Source organism: Lycorma delicatula, chromosome 10 (genome assembly GCF_047948215.1).
Source record: "Lycorma delicatula isolate Av1 chromosome 10, ASM4794821v1, whole genome shotgun sequence".
Taxonomy (NCBI): domain Eukaryota; kingdom Metazoa; phylum Arthropoda; class Insecta; order Hemiptera; family Fulgoridae; genus Lycorma; species Lycorma delicatula.
Window position 1 is genome coordinate 71,785,062 of NC_134464.1, and position 17,188 is coordinate 71,802,249.

The following is a 17,188-nucleotide window of genomic DNA, read 5'->3' on the forward strand; positions in this document are numbered from 1 at the left end:
TCCCCGCTCTTATCTTCTCTGGCAAAGTTGGCCGGTTAAAAGTAAGATCATGAGAGGCCGAAGGTAGAACTTCGCCATTTTTTCTCATGTTCAACCCGAAGTATTAGAACATTCTAATACTCCCTGCGGTGCTAATTCTTCGACGATTTCCTGCTCCGTGCAGTTTAGAAGATCCCGACACACCACAACACCCCTTGAAGTGTTAAGCGTGCCGTGGGGATCGACGCGTACAGCAAAATCTCCTATCTTTTGAGGCCCTAGGATCTTCAGAGACTGAGCATCATTCACAGTCTCCACATGAAGTCCAGTAAAGGTTTTTATTATTTTCTTAACAGGGCCTCCAGCGCATTTAGTTATTTCCCGAGCAATGAGAAAAGGACTCACCCTTTTTACGATCCTCCTTTGTAATGACCAGATACTTAGGTTTTGGAACATTACTATTCTTGAAGAAAGCTTTTTGTAAGCTTTTCCTAGCCTCAATTTTTTCTTGGACTCCGCGCTCTTTCTCCGTTTTGCCTCAGGCGAAACGGCCGGTTCTAGACGAGGGTGTTTACGTGAACCCTCTGCCACGTTTGGTTTTTGATCAGTTTGCATGATCGTTGATCCCTTCTGTAGTAAGGCTAGCCGCCGGGGTACACCCCCACTCCAGGGTTACCAACCCTTTCTTTCTTTCTTTCTTTCTTTTTCCTGTTTAGCCTCCGGTAACTACCGTTTAGATAATACTTCAGAGGATGAATGAGGATGATATGTATGAGTGTGAATGAAGTGTAGTCTTATACATTCTCACTTCGACCATGCCTGAGATGTGTGGTTAATTGAAACCCAACCACCAAAGAACACCGGTATCCACGATCTAGCATTCAAATCCATGTAAAAATACATGGCTTTACTAGGACTTGAACGCTGGAACTCTCGACTTCCAAATCAGCTGATTTGGGAAGACGCGTTCACCACTAGACCAACCCGGTGGGTTAGGGTTACCAACCCTGGAGGTCCGTTTCGGTACTCCGGTGGAACCGGCATATGTCTTGGCAGAGAGCGGATGCGCAGTCTCTGCACTGACTCCAGGCCCTTACACACCGAGGTTTTCAGGGCTCCAATGCCCCAAAAAACATGGGCACCTTAACTACATGCTTGCCATCGCGGAGGGCATGTGGACAACGAGAGGCCTCCGTTATACCTGAAATAACTTCGACCGTGGCCGCCACATCGCCAGCTCTAAAGGTGGTATCAATCGATGTCCATAATCGTTAAAAGTTTCGTACCTGCAGGTGGCCGCGAAATCCAGTCCTGAAATTCGGCCTGTAGATGTAATTCGGCCGAAAATGAACGTATCCGAGAACAACACTCGGAACCCCGTTAGCCAGCTATATGTATTGTACAAAAGTACAGCTGTTGCCGCCTTGGACGTGGAACGTAGATGTTGTGTTCCAGACGAGAGGATTACCTACCTCAGGGCCCAATATTTATTATTCATGTTCCAGTTTGTTATCCAACGTTTGGTATTTATTGTCTAATTATTTATGAACACTTAGTTCTGTTTAAGTTGCTAATGTCTTTTATCGTTAATGCGATTATAAACAAAAGATGGGAAAAAAATAAGAAGTACCGAACTTGTTTAATGATTCTGACTAATAACTGTTGTTCCCCTGTTATGTGAAAAAATCATTTTGTATTTACACATACAGAATAATATTTAAAACCTGTATTTTTTTTTTAATTTCATATTTATCTTATTGCGTTTAGCTTTTCAAATTCGCAAAAAAGAAATGAAACCGGAAAGAATAGTGTTAATGATTTTAGTCATGAGTTTTCCTTAAAAAAATTGTCATTCCAGTCAAACCGGTTTTTAAAAGTAGGTAAATTAGTAAACATCTAACTTTATTAAAAAATATATTTTACTTAAATTGGTTCGCTGGTTTTTATTGTAACTGAAAACTTAAAAACCTATTAAACTAGATAAATAAAGGACGTCCTTTCTTTATTAAAGTCCTTTGACATGTTTTAGCGCGTGCGTGTGTCTGTGAGTTAGCGCGTGTGTGTATAATTATGATAGTCGTTGTTATTCGGTTACTACTAAATAATAAATTTATTTTTAGTTATTTTTGCACAATTGCTTAAACATTTGTTTACGCTATTTTCCGATATTCTACTGGGATCAGATTTTATCATGAGTATCATCACTTAGTTTGCAACCAAAAAATTTTACCTTCTTCCATGTTTTAAACTAATGTCGTATTTGATAAAGGAAAATATAATAAATTCTGAGTTGTTATAACAGTTCATTCGGAAAAATGCTGTAAACAGGAATTATGCTAGTGTAAAGACGAAACTTTCCTAATTATTACTTTGTATTTTTATTTCATTATTCTCTGAAACGGACATTAGAATAACTAAAATAGTTTATAAAAGCTCTTGAAAAATGACCTTCTTCAACCAACAACAATACAACATTGTACACGTTTCAATTTGTTTTCAAAAACTTTAACTATAGCTGATGTTCTGGAATGTCTCGTACGTATGCCGTTATTACAGCTTTTACTTCGCAATCGTGATCTGTTGTGATACAATTCTTGTGTTTCACTAACCCCTCCCCCCATCCTATAAAACGTAATCTGGGGGAATCAAATAGGGTGATCGTAGAAGCCATAAACCCTCGAAATGATTCATTTACTAAAGACATTTCGTAAAAAAGTCATTAACCTATTAGCTGTGTGCGCTGTGATACCATCTTGTTGAAACCAACCGTGATTGATTTTCTCTTATAATAACTGATTAATGAAGTTTGTTAAAACAGCACAATAACAATCACTATTAACTGTATTTTCAAAAGCAAATGGGCCCACAATCCGCATTCTATTCGCACCGACCCAGACTCCAATTTTCGCTTCGTTTAAAGATTGTTCGTGTAATTCATGGTGTTTAGTTGTCGACCACAGTTGTATATTTTGTAAATTAATACACCCTTCCAGATGAAAATACGCTTACATTTTTTACGAGTCTATCAATTCAATATTCGTGATAACCAAATATTCTTTATTAATAATTATTATTGTTTGTATTCAGTATTGAAATTTACATCTTACTAAATTTTAAACTATATTAAAAAAAAACTTTGTTTTTTATTAGAAAAGAAGTTTATACATTTTCTCGGTAAAATGATAAAATCTAGAATAATTTTTAATTAAAAAAAAACCGTAGAAAATGCCTATATAACAGATTCTCATATTTTGGGTATATGTGTATCTGTGAATGCGTGTATTATTTATATATATAAAATTATGTATGAATCAGAATTCCAGCTTTTTTGGATTAGGCAGGGGGATAGGACAGTTTGTAAATTCGGATATCTTTCGTGACACCAACCTTCTAGATGAGTAAGCACCATTATTAGCTGAAAGGAAAATCAACGATTTTTCTTTCATCTAATTATTTTATAGATTTCAATGTTAAAAAATCTCTTTTAATCCCACCTGTAGAAAAAACGCAACCCCGTTATCTTTATGAACTCTCTGTACATATAAATTCTTAATTTCGTTATTTCATTGTTTTTACGACTAAAATTAATTTTTTTTTAATGTATTTTTGCAGTAAATTCTCTACAACATAAATAAAAATATCTCAAATATAAAAATTTTGAAACGTTTTAAAGATATATTAGTGTTTGGTAGTTATATTTATAAAAAATATAACGATAAAATTTCATTTTGTTTTCAATCAAACCGTTTTCGTTTTGTACATAATAGAAATTCCCTTTTATTATAATTTTACACAGCTGTAGCCAAACTAAGATTTTATAAATAATTCTATTCTTTTCTTCTATGATAAAAAAAAAAAATTAATAAAAATTGAATGAAATAAATTTGTTGTCTTCTGACTATCACCGGTTGTTCTATCGGAGTCTCTTTGAAAACTCCCGCTCGCCGACCTCGTTAACTCTTTTAAACAGCTCTTAAACTCTTCTATTTTCCAATAGATTGTGCTAGTTTTTATATTTAATAAAATTTAATGTTTTCTTTTTCATAGTAGAGACACAAAATTTAATACCGTACCTTGAGAAATAACTGTTTCTGAAGGCTGCGTTCAAATTATCATTTTTCCTGTTAGTATAGTAACCGTAAGATTGTTTTACTTTCATTTCGAAGTATTATTGTTATTTACTTTTAGTTATTATATATATATATATATATATATATATAATTATATTTATTTATTTAGCTATTTACACACACCTACGCGCTTACTCGCCCACACAAACACACACACACACACACACACACACACACACACACACACACACACACATATATATATATATACTTATAAATAATACGTATTGTATACAATTTTTATGTAAATAAAATAATTTTTTCCAACTTTTACTGTATAATATTTTTATTTAACTCTGTTAGATGTTTAAGGACAACACACACACACACACACACACACACACACACACACACATATATATATATATTAGTTATTTGTTTTATATCCCTACATATCTATACTCATTACCCATACATTATATGAATATAAACATTGTCATTTAAAAATAAATAAATAAAATTTTCAATATAAAAAAAAGATTATAAAGTAATCTATACAAATAAAAGTGTAAATGTTTGTTGCTTTGAAATTTTGACACAACGTTGCATTCGAATACGCGCTTGTTTTTATATACCTACTATTTATATACCTAAGATGTCACACCTGCGACCGGTAACACGTTTTTTTTTTTTGAAAACCAGCGCTATCTGTTGGACGTAAAAACAATTACAAAATATTATAATAATTTTTTATAAATAAACTACATATAATTTTGTTAAATCAATGAAATGCTTAGGTGTATACAGAAACCTCTCAACTGAAAGCACAGCGTAAATCAAGCTACATACTGGAGGATGTTTAGTAAACAGTAAGGTGAAATACTTTTTTTTTAAATATAGGTGAAATAGAGAAAAAACTTTATCGATTGTTTATATCGATAAAATTAAAAACAATACGGTCACTAATGTGACCTTAAAGGAAAATATTTTCCTATAAAAGGAAAGTAAAAAAATACTGCGTCTTCAAAACCCCATTTTTGGGGTTTTGAAGTAGGTAGTATCTGATTTGCTTGAAAATCAATAGGGCTCTATTTCTATTTCCAGTAGGTTTACGAGACTCCACCAAGTTTCGACCATTTTTTATTATATATATATATATATATATATATATATATACAAACATGACCGGGCGAAAAATAGCAATTTCCAAATTCTTTGGAAATTCACTAAAACAGGTATAATAATGACAAATATTGTACGGCAAATGACCTTAATTTGAATACGGAATATACTAGACAACCTTTCGCCAAGTAAGGACGGACGGTAGATGATAGACGGGGATAGATTTAAAACTAGATATATATTTAAACAAGTTGGAATGTTTTTTATGACAAAGACCGAAACTTGATTGATAACTATTCACTTAAAAGAAGAAAGAATTATAAAATATTCAGCTAGTTGTTTACAGACAACAAATTAATTTTATACAGTTGAAAAAACATAAAGAAACCATTATTACAGCCACTTGCACACACATAAAAGCACTCAGCTAAAAATAATTATATTAAGAAAAAATATAGTAAAAAATATATAGAAAAATTTTTTTTAATAAGTAAAAGCAGAATTTTGTTTGTTCGTTTCTGATAATAATCCTTTTTTTATCACGCCACATTTAGTTATATGTAAAAGTAGAGACTTTATCTATATAAATAAAAATGTAAATATTCGTTTTTTAAAAATCTTAAATCTCCGAAAGTTCTTTGCCGATTGCTTTGAAATTTTGAAATAACGTTGCATTCGCATACGCGCTTGTTTTTATATACCTAAGATGTCACACCTGTGACAGGTAAAAACATGCTTTTTTAAAAACAGCGCTATCTGTTGGACGTAACACACGCTATAGTAAATATTTTACGATTCCATTTCAGTGTTACCGATATGCGTGTCCGCTATAAACTAAAAAAACTGCTGGATCGATTTACGCGCGGGAAAAAGGGAGAAAAGGAAAAAACGGAAAAGGGAAAAATTAAAAAAGGTAAACTGGAAGAAGGTAAAAAGGGAATAAAGGGAAAATGGAAAAATAAAAAGGGAAAAACGGGGATAAGGAAAAAGGGAAACGAAAGTGGAAAGTGGAAAGGGGAAAAGAAAAGGGGAATTGGGGAAACATGAAGGGGAATGGGAAATATGGGAAAGAGAAATGTGGGAAGGAAAATGGAAAGGGAATATGATAAAAATGAAAATGGAAAAAGGGAAAGGTTAAATTTTGTGAAGTTCCGTAATTCCGAAACTGGAGTGTTTTTACATTTGTATTTTTAAAAAAACATTAAAAAAGTTAAAAATAAAATAAAATTTAATAAATAATGAAACGTACTATTAAAAAGCTAATTACAAAAACAATAATTAATAAATTAATTAATAATTGTAGATTAATAAAATTTGGCGCCGATTTGGTTACACTTGGAACCGATTTCAAAAGCAAAAATTTGAAGATTTGAGAAAATATTAACTTTTTACTTCCTTGTGCGAGTACAAGGAAGTATTGTAATTACGAAAAATTTTGGTTTTTAGATTTCAACGGAAATATCCACTTTGACCATCCCTGAATCCATTTTGACTAGTTTCGGTGTGACGTCTGTACGTCCGTATGTATATACGTACGTATGTATCTCGCATAACTAAAAATACTAGCCGTAGAATGTTGAAATTTCGGATTTAGGACTGTTGTAACATCTAGCTTTGCACCTCTCCTTTTGATTGATATCGACTAAACTAAAAGTGTTAAAAAAAAGACCCCAAAAATTGATTTTGTACATTTTCTTAACTGCAGTAATAAGCCCTCATTACGAGCTTTTCAACGATGCATAAGTGGCACTTATTTTCATTGGTCCCAAAGTTATAACCCAATAAAATTTTTATTAATGATATTTTGATCTTATAAAGGGAAGGCACATAGGCGAGAATCCGACTTCATTACTTTTTTTTTCTTTTAATTTAAATGTATTGATTTATAAATAATTATTAACCCGTGATTGTAAAAAGAGTTTTTCAATAACAAAAGAAAATTTGATAATGGGCATACACGACTTCCTCGTACGCCTATTAAATTACATATACACATTTTTTTTTTAAATAAAGACTATATAACATTTTATTTCATTAATAACTTCTGATATTTTTCATATTTTTTTTTATTATTATTAAATTATTATTTATCTTAATTTTTTTTTACAATCAGAGGTTATAAGAAAGATATGAAAAAAATTAAAAAATGTAATAAAAAATATATGAAATTTAATAGGCGCACAAGGAAGTCATGTGGTGTCCACATCAGATTTGTTATTATAGAGTCCGTTATATTATTACTTTCTTGTACGAAGTAAAGGAAGTACTATGACCGCCAAAAATGTCGGTTTCAGATTTCAACGGAAATATCCATTTTGACCATCCTGAAACCATTTTGACCATCCCTGAATCCATTTTGACTAGTTTTGGCGTGACTTCTGTACGTACGACGTATGCACTTATGCATCTTGCATAACCCAAAAACGATTAGCCGTAGGATTTTGAAATTTTGGATTTAGGACTGTTCTAACATCTAATTGTACATCTCCCCTTTTGATAGCAATCGACTGAAGAAAAGTGTCCAAAAAAGTCCAAATTCCAAACAAATTTGAATTTTGGACTATTTCTTAACTCCAATAAGCCCTCAATGAGAGCATTTCAACTATATTTCATAAGTGATACTTATTTTCATTGGTTCCAGTGTTATAGCCAAATGAAATTTTAATTAATGAGATACAGTATTTGGTTCTTAGAAGGAGGAAGGCACATCGGTTCAAATCAGACTTCATCTTCTTTTTTTTTAATTTAAATATACTGATTTATTATAATTAATTATTAACCTCTGATTGTACAAAAAATACGATAATTAATAATTCAATAATAACAATAAAAAAAATAATAAAAAAATATCAGACGTTATTAATGAAATAAAACTTTACGTACTTTTCACTTTAAAATAATGTGTGTATGTAATTTAATAGGCGTAAAGAAAGTAATGTGGTGTCCAGATCAGATTTTTTTTTATAAAATCAGATTTAAAAAGACGTTTTTTAAAAGGTAGATTGGCATTTAATAGAATACTCTCCAAAGACCTTTGTATATTACAACCAAAGTATACAAATATATAACTTGTAGGTAAGAAAGGAAGAGTTTCTAATAAGGTTAAAAGAAGTTAAGTAAATAAATAAATCGGAAAAAAATAGTAAAAAAAGGAAAAGCTCTTATTTAAAAAATTTAATTAATAATTAAATTTATTTTTAACTTAATCCCAGAGAATATATTTTATAAAAAAAAGTTGAAAAGAACAAAAATTAAAGCACAAAGAATTTAAAAAAATTTTCGTAAAAAAATTATTAGATATTTTCAATGGGAGCTCCATTCATCTACCGGAAATAACATTTTTGTTATTTACCTCTATCATAAATCTTTCATATTATTTTGCATTCAGCTAACAAAAATGAAAAAATGTTTAACTGTTATTTTTCTTCTGTCTTTCACAACAATGAATAGATGTGTTGAATGTCGATAATTGGCTTAAAGGAGAGAAAGCCCAACAGCAATCAACTCTGCTATTTTTGGTTTATTCTGTAGCTGGCGCCATTGTAAAATTCCGGATTTTTAAATGATAAATGATTTTTTTTTGTAGTATTTGAAAAAATTCCATACCTAACCGGGACCTCGAATCGAGAACCTCCGAATGAAAGCAAGAACCAAAATCACTCTGCTAGGAATATCTGCTTAATTATTGTAAAAGATATATTACATTCCCGACTAGAATAGGGGAATATATAGATAGAGTAGCTATATTAAAGGGGAAACTATGATGATCATATCAAAAAAGGAGTATCGGGTTTTTTGAAAATATTTACGATTCAGGTCCCAAATAATTCATCTAGATAAAAAAATTATATGTATGTATATATTTATCTGTGTTTGATTTTTTATCTCAGGATTGACGAAAAGATTTTATTCAAATTTGGTTCAAATATTTTTACATATGGGTCATGATCATTTTAATATTATCAAAATTCGTTAAGGAGGTGGGGGATATCACAAAAAAAAACAATTTCAATGTTCTCTGTGAGATTTAAGAGAAAATTTTACTTACAACACTAATATATTAATAATTTTTTTTTTTTAAATCAACCCCTATCCCTTAAAAATAAAATATAATACATTTTCTTGTTTTGTTCTATCTTTCTTTGATTTAAATGTTGTTCAAAAATTCCTTGAAAGTTTATACTTCAAATTATCAAGAAACTTCTACAATTTTTTTTTCTTTTTAATTATAGACCCCGGACTTAAAATGCAAAAACTTTTTTTGTTGAAAATTTTAATTTTCTTTTTTCAGTTTTTATTGTAGGAGTTTTTAGATTTAGAGAAAATTAGCTTAAAAAAATGTATTAAGCTTAATCTGTATATGAATATTTTTAGAAAAAAATGTTTTTTTTTTTAATTTATTCCCCACCTCTAAAAAATGTTTATTCTGATTTTTATTTTTTGGCTCTATTTTAATTTTTATTATTAATATCCGGGAAAGTCGTACAATACTTTGCCAACTTTTTTATTTTGGTAGGTGGAACTGAAATTTCCTTTTGCACTCGAAAGAGAATTTTTAGAGCTAATGCTATCTTGTTGCTGAGCTGTCAAGTAAGTAATAATGGCAATATTTCTGTATATAAAACTTTCTTATTTATTTAAATAAATTATACACAATAATGAGTAACCTTCAATATAAAGAAACGATATCATGCAAAATGTTAAAAATAAAAATATAAAACAACAATACGTTAAATGCATTTATAATTTTTAACGTTATAATAATTAAAAAAAATTAACTCAGAGTAATTGAATTCCGTAATTACTTATGTTCACATTAAGTGATGGAAATAACAGAAAACCTGTTCTTAAATGCTTGTTTAGCCACTCACTATATAAAGGCTAGCAATAAAAAAGAAAGTCACATCGAAAAATATAATTAAAATGAAGGTTGTATGTAAACTGAATTAAATTAAATTGTGGATATTTTCTATAAATTACCGATAAATGTTTAAAAATAACTTTCCGATATTTTTATTTTGTAGCAATTTTTAAATTTTAATAATTATAAAAATTCGATTTAAATTTTAACATTAAGGTAATAAATTATTTTTTCCATAAAAATATATTTTAATACCGTCAGTTCCTTTTCTGACTGAATTTTTAACTATAATTAAAACGGTTGCGCTTAATTATAAATAATAATAGAAAAATAAATAATTAGTTATTTTAGTTGACAATTTGAAACTTCCGTCATAACCAAAAAAACCGTAACCATGATTTTTCCTGTATATGAAACTCTTTTGGCTTCGTTTGGCGCATTATCACCTGTACCCACTCATTATTTGGATTATTGCCCAACTAAACCACCGGTTTAGTCTAGTGGTTAAACTCGTCATCGCAAAATCAGGTGATTTTTCGAAGTCGAAAGTTCTAAGGTACGAGACCTTGAAAAGGCAGTTGCTTTTATATGAATTTGAATGCTAGATTGTGGGGACCGGCGTTCTTTGGTGGTTAGTTTTCAATTAACCACACGTCTCAGGAATGGTCGGTCTGAGTCTGTTCAAGACTACACATTTACCAGTACTTTTACAGTTACACGCCAGACTGCGCAAATATACTTTAACATTTCTGCAGAGTACTGTTGACATCATTTGACTGTGCAACTTGGTATAAATAAAATAAAAAAATAAATTGTTTGGTCTCTGACGTGTAATAGTAAATCGTTGTTTCGTATACTATTATAAAACATCGAAAAAACTCGGAAGAAACGCGTTTAAATAAGACTAAACTTCTTTGAGAATGTTCATTCGTATCCGCTTTGGTCAAATGTTAACAAAAACGGGACCCATCAGGCGGAAAGCCTTTACAACAAATCTAGCTTATACAAGAAAGCTTTTAGGCATACACAAAACTTCGTGTAAAAGGTTGTGAACACGGGTCTATCGAGATATTTGTGATATTAGCAAGCTCGCTTACTTTCAGTCGACGATCATTTAATACGGAATTTTGAATTTTGTGACGATTTCATCAGTCATAGAAGTTTTGAGTGTTCCGAACGTCGATCTTCTTGAAAGTATGTACATCCACGTTTAAATTCAGCAACTCATTTTTTTATCGTCGAAAACGAAGGGAAAGAATTCTTTAAATTGGGTTGTAACTCTTTTTGTACATCTGTCAGGGATAAATCTTTTAAAATAAAGTAATTTATAACATTTCCAGTTTTATCAGTTTTTAAAAATGTCTAAGATTTTTACTTACTCGATTAATGTCACGAACAAGTAACTAAACACATTCGTCTAAAACTTTGCAGCACGCCATATAAAGGCGTGCTGCAAATATACTATAACTATAACAGATAATATACTATAAGTATACTTATAGTATAAGTATAGTATAGTTGTAGTATAAGATACTATAACTATATGACAGATATAGTTAATTGGTCATACTTGCGCCCTCTCTATGCGAGATTGAGAACATTCCAAACGATTCTTGTAAATGCAAAACTGTGGGATACTGGGTAAGAAAGATTAAACTACCCATTTTCAATGACTTAAACGTGTACAGTAAAATAATGACACTTTGAATAACATACTCAAATATGAATTGTGTACTGCAGCAAAAAAAATAACATATGGATTATTACTTTCCCGGCATCATAGCTAGAGCTATTGCATGATGGAAAGTGTAGTAATCAATCAAAAAATGGGGTATGGGATTGTTTGAATTTCTCGATGTTTTATGATCCAGGAACTCAAAAATCAAATTAAATGGTGTTCCGTCTATTATTTTTCAACAAAGGTAACTCTTAAAAAATTTAAATAAATAGAATGTTTAATTCCTTATTAAATCAAATTTGTTTCACAGTAACAAATATTTTTACAAATATTTAAAATTGTAACAGTAAAAATTAGAATTGGATTAACAAAAAAATTGAAATTATAATTTAAACATTTATGCTTAGATTCTGAAATTATTTTCATATACATAAGAGAATCAAACAAATATGATAATAAATCATTTTAAAGATCGATATTAAATTTTTTATCAGAATTTCCTGGTAGTAGTGTCGTGCTCTCACCGACTTAAACCCCTCCCACTCGGCAACATGCGAAGTCCAGACTCGCCAAGAAGCATTACACAGTCTCCAGTGGAACTTGCAGGATCGACTGCCAGAAGGAGATAGCGAAACGGTGAAATCGTACGAGGATCAAGGGAGAAATTCCAATCCGCAACCGGACACAGACGAAACACGCCATCTGTCCATCAAGTAGGCTGTCCATCTGTCCCACACTTGCCTCCCTCTACGTTTTTTATCACCGTGATGCGAGCAGCATGGTCGTCAGTCAGAAAGATATGACAGGAACTCAGTGGAGTCCCACGGGTGTCAACGGAGAACGCACATTCACGCCGATACGCGGATGGGCACTCCCTTCTCCCGCTGGTTGTCTCCTATCCTATCCTTCAGCCATCTTTCCCACGATAATGCTCTTCACCATCTCAAACAGCGTTCCACTTTTCGACGGAGTCGAGCATAACATCAACAATATTATTCGCGTCTAAAGGGCCCGTCACCGCATCCTTAAATCCGTCAACCTCTCTCTTTTTTTGTTTAGCCTCTAGAACCACTGTAAGGTATTACTTCAGAGGATGAATGAGGATGATATATATGAATGTGAATGAAGTGTAGTCTTGTACAGTCTTAGGTCGACCATTCCTGAGAAGTGTGGTTAATTGAAAACCCAACCACCAAAGAACACCGGTATCCAAGATCTAGTATTCAAATCCGTGCAAAAATAATTGACTTTACTAGGACTTGAACCTTACAAATCTCGACTTCGAAATCAGCTGATTTGCGATGACGAGTTAACCACTAAATCAGTCCTGTTGGCCAAATCCGTCAACCTATCACACACAAAAATCACGTGCTCGAAATTATCAAGTGTTATGCAGTACAGACAGAAATCGTCCTCACTGCATCCACGCTTCAGGTACGACCTGGTGCAGCTATAACCGGAGAGGAACTGGGTTAAGAAATAATCTACTTCCCCAAAACCCCTATCGACCCACGGTGTGATACGACCAATTAACCTGAACGTCCATCCTTCGCCAATATCTCTCACCTGGTCTGTCACCGATTAAAAAGAATATCATGGGACGGTCCCACGATAGCAGTCACTCCTGAATCTGGCCAACAGATCCATCGGCGGCGTACCGGCAATAACGAATGCCGCCTCCAACAAAATAGTTCTGTACTCCAAGCAGACTTCAGAGATATCATTCTCTGACCCGTTCTATGATCAGCCTGGCACAATGAAAGCATTACCGAGCTTATGACGGTCGAATAAACACGGTATTTAGACGATCTAGGATCGCAACATTACTGAGAAGCCTCCCCAGCTCGGTCACCATCTTCTCTATTTTCATTGCGGCTTCAGATATATGTCTTCGAAAGGAACACCTTCCGACTAGCCATACCCCGAGGTACTTCACCGAAGTTTCACGAAGTACAAATACACCCTGCACCTGGAATACGATAGCGCCCAATCTCCATTTTCCAGCTATGATTCACCTTGGTCTTCTTTTCCACCTTGGTTTTCTCCGGAGCAAGTTCCAGTTCTTTATCAAGTAGCCAGTTACTAACTCGATGGCGGATTTGCTGCCCCTATCTATCACGATATGCTCGGTTCTGCTCACTACGACCAGAATCAAATCATCCGCGAAGGCAACAGGAACAACATCCTCAGGGAACGCTAGCCTCATGACCCTATAGCAGACGATATTCAACAACTTTGTAGGAATTAAAAATTTGCAAATAGTTTATTTTCATTTACTTCTACATATTTTTCGACCAACAACATCATTATTTGTTTTCATATTTTATTTATTATGACAAATTTATTTATTATTTTGGTAAAAGTTTCGATATAGTAAATATAGAAGGGATATTTTTTTTAAAAGGGCCATTTTCGCTGAAATAATGACAAGAATTACATGAAATTTGATATTATTAAACACGTAATCCATATTTTATTATTTTCTTAATTATTTATTTAAACTGTTTTAAAAATCAATATATGTATTATAACTGTATAATACAATTTTTAAATGACATCCGTCTCAAAAAGTGATTAAAAATAATGTTGTTTTTTACAATTTTTTTATGAAACTCTGAATGATACTACCCTTTATGCTATAAAATAGCTTTTTAGTCAAGTAATATTAATAAAATAATAATATTAATGTAGAAAAAAACATGTAGGATTTAATTTAATAAACAAGTTTTTCAACGGTATTTTTTACAAAATTATGTCACTTCAAGCTCAGCGGATTTTCTTTTTTGTTAATTAAATTACTGAAATTTATATTGACTCCTGATGCAGTACATCGTTAGGTTTCTACAAATACCACATGTAAGCTTCTCCTAACATCGGGTATACTAAAAGTCAACAATATTTTTAAACTGCTAAACAGATAAATCTGTTTTCTTGGCAGTTTATAAAACAAAGTTTTATTTGTTTTGTTTTAGTTACTGTTCCACGATGCTTCAATATGAAAAGTTAAAATACGTATGATATCGTTATTTTAAGGTTAGTCATTTGTCTTTTTAGGATATTTACATTTAATATTACATTTCCATTCTTTTCAGTTACCTTAAAATACCGGGTGATTCAAAAAGTGTTTAGGGCTTACTACTGCAATTAAGAAAAAATCCAAAATCCAAATGTTTTGGATTTTGTGCTTTTTGGACACTTTTTGTCCAGTCGATTGCAGTCAAAAGGGAAGATGCACAACTAGATGTTACAACAGTCCTAAATTCAAAATTTCAACATCCTACGGCTAATCGTTTTTGAGTTATGCGAGATACATACGTACGTTCATATAGATGACACGCCGAAACTAATCAAAATGGATTCAGGGATGGTCAAAATGGATATTTTTGTTGAAATTTGAAAATTTCCTTTAATTACTTAATTACTTCCTGTACTTCGTACAAGGAATTAATTAAGGATAGCTAGTATGTACTGTCATATAAAGGCAACAAATATAACACGAAAGTACATTAAAATAAATTAATTTTATTCCTTATTTATTTGAAATCAATTTAAATATTACTTGTGCTACATTATAACTCTTTATTACTGGTAATGAGGAAACACATTGTTCTATAACGCAGACGATTTTTACTTAAATACCTTAACATACCTGTAAAATACACAATATACTCGATTAATTTGCCATAATAAACTATAAGATTACGAAACATTACATAAATACTAAGAAAATTTTTGTTTACGGAATTTTAACTGTTTTTATATACTTTTTAACATACATAGAACTACTTAAAATCACAACTATGAAACTTTGATGATTCAAAACAAACCTGTGAAACAAATTTATAAATTTAAAAAAAACTTTAATGACATAATAAAGGTTGTTCGTGAAGAATGTCACGCTTTTAAAATGATTCTAGTATTTAGGTACGTTAAGAAAAAGTTTAGAAAATAATAAGGCGTGATCCGAGCAGTGAAATAAAACAAAGAAAAAGTAAAATTATTAGTGCTAATTTAATTTCTTAAACGGAAATATTTTAAATGTTTTGCTATTTCCTACAGTTTATGAAATAAATAAACTATTTTGCTGATTCCTGCGACCATAAAATAAAATAAAATTTCAATAGAATCACTGGGGGAATGCTCAAGTGATACTAAATCAAAAGCGTGTACCTCTTCATTGGACACGGTATATATCTGCATCCTAGAACTATTTTTTCATCAATGAATCCATAAAGAATTGAAACAGAGATTTAATAAACTCCCCATAGGAAGAAATATTTCTGTACATTGAATACTTCATCAGAGTTCAATCTTGAACATCAAACCACCATTTGTGGAGTACAACCATTTTTAGACATAAAAAAAACAGTTCCTTTTTCAAGATAATAAATAATAAAATGCTCAACCGTTGACATCATTCTTAATATAAGGATATATTTATTTAGAAAATTAATCTAATTTATTTTTTAAGTTTTCCCCCACCTAAGGAATCAAGGAGCTTGATATTGACGGTGGGGGTTAACTACTCCATTAATCCTGAGAGCTATCTGCGCACTTTCTTAGTATTAATAGATTCGTCACTAAAATGTATTACAAATTTAGGTAGTAAAACAACTGTTCATTTACAACAATGCAATTTGTATTACGTTAAAACAATGCAAGATATTAACTTCCTATTTTGCTTCTTACTTCAACATACAAGTACACTATTTATTTGATCGTCTCTAAATTAATTACTCATTGAAGTTATCCGTTGTTTTGGATATTAATGTTTGATAGGTTCTCTTTGCTGGATCTATGTACTTTCCAACAGCAGATAATGCTTTTCCTGTAGTAGATGCTGTTTTTTCTATAAAAGAACCAGCTTTTTCAATGCCAGACTGACATTTTTTTGAAGCAGTTTTACAATGGTATTTTTCCTCGAGTTTCTCCTTTAGCTCTCTAGTGGTTCAAATCTTTGTTCTCTCGTTCAGATTTTACTATTTTTTTTATTTTTTAAGCTTTAGAAACATCGACTACTATGATCATTAGCCCTTCCACATCAAAAAAGAAAAAAAGATAAACATACTTTTTCCTCCCGGTTAAAAACACTAACGACATTAGTCAACAGACTTTTTTTTTAAAGAGGTGGAGGAACCCCATTTACGGGCGCCTAGGCATTGTCGGGCTCGCTAACAGGTTCCGCAAGATGTTATTAAATGCATATGTTCCTGCACACTACCGACTAAACTTCCATCCCTGGCTACCCAACCTTCCTGGTACAGCTGGTGTGCATTACTTCAGGAAGAAGGAGTATGCCCTCTCACACATTCAGAAAAAAACAGTCAACAGACTTGTGGTTCACAAGGAGCCGACGGAGAGACGGTTGGGCATACCCCGGATCTTTGATCCTGCCTGGGTTCCCCCGATAAGCCGCCTCCCACAAATTTAATTCGGTCCAGGTGGCCCAAGCTAAATTGATACCGATATCGCAGGGCT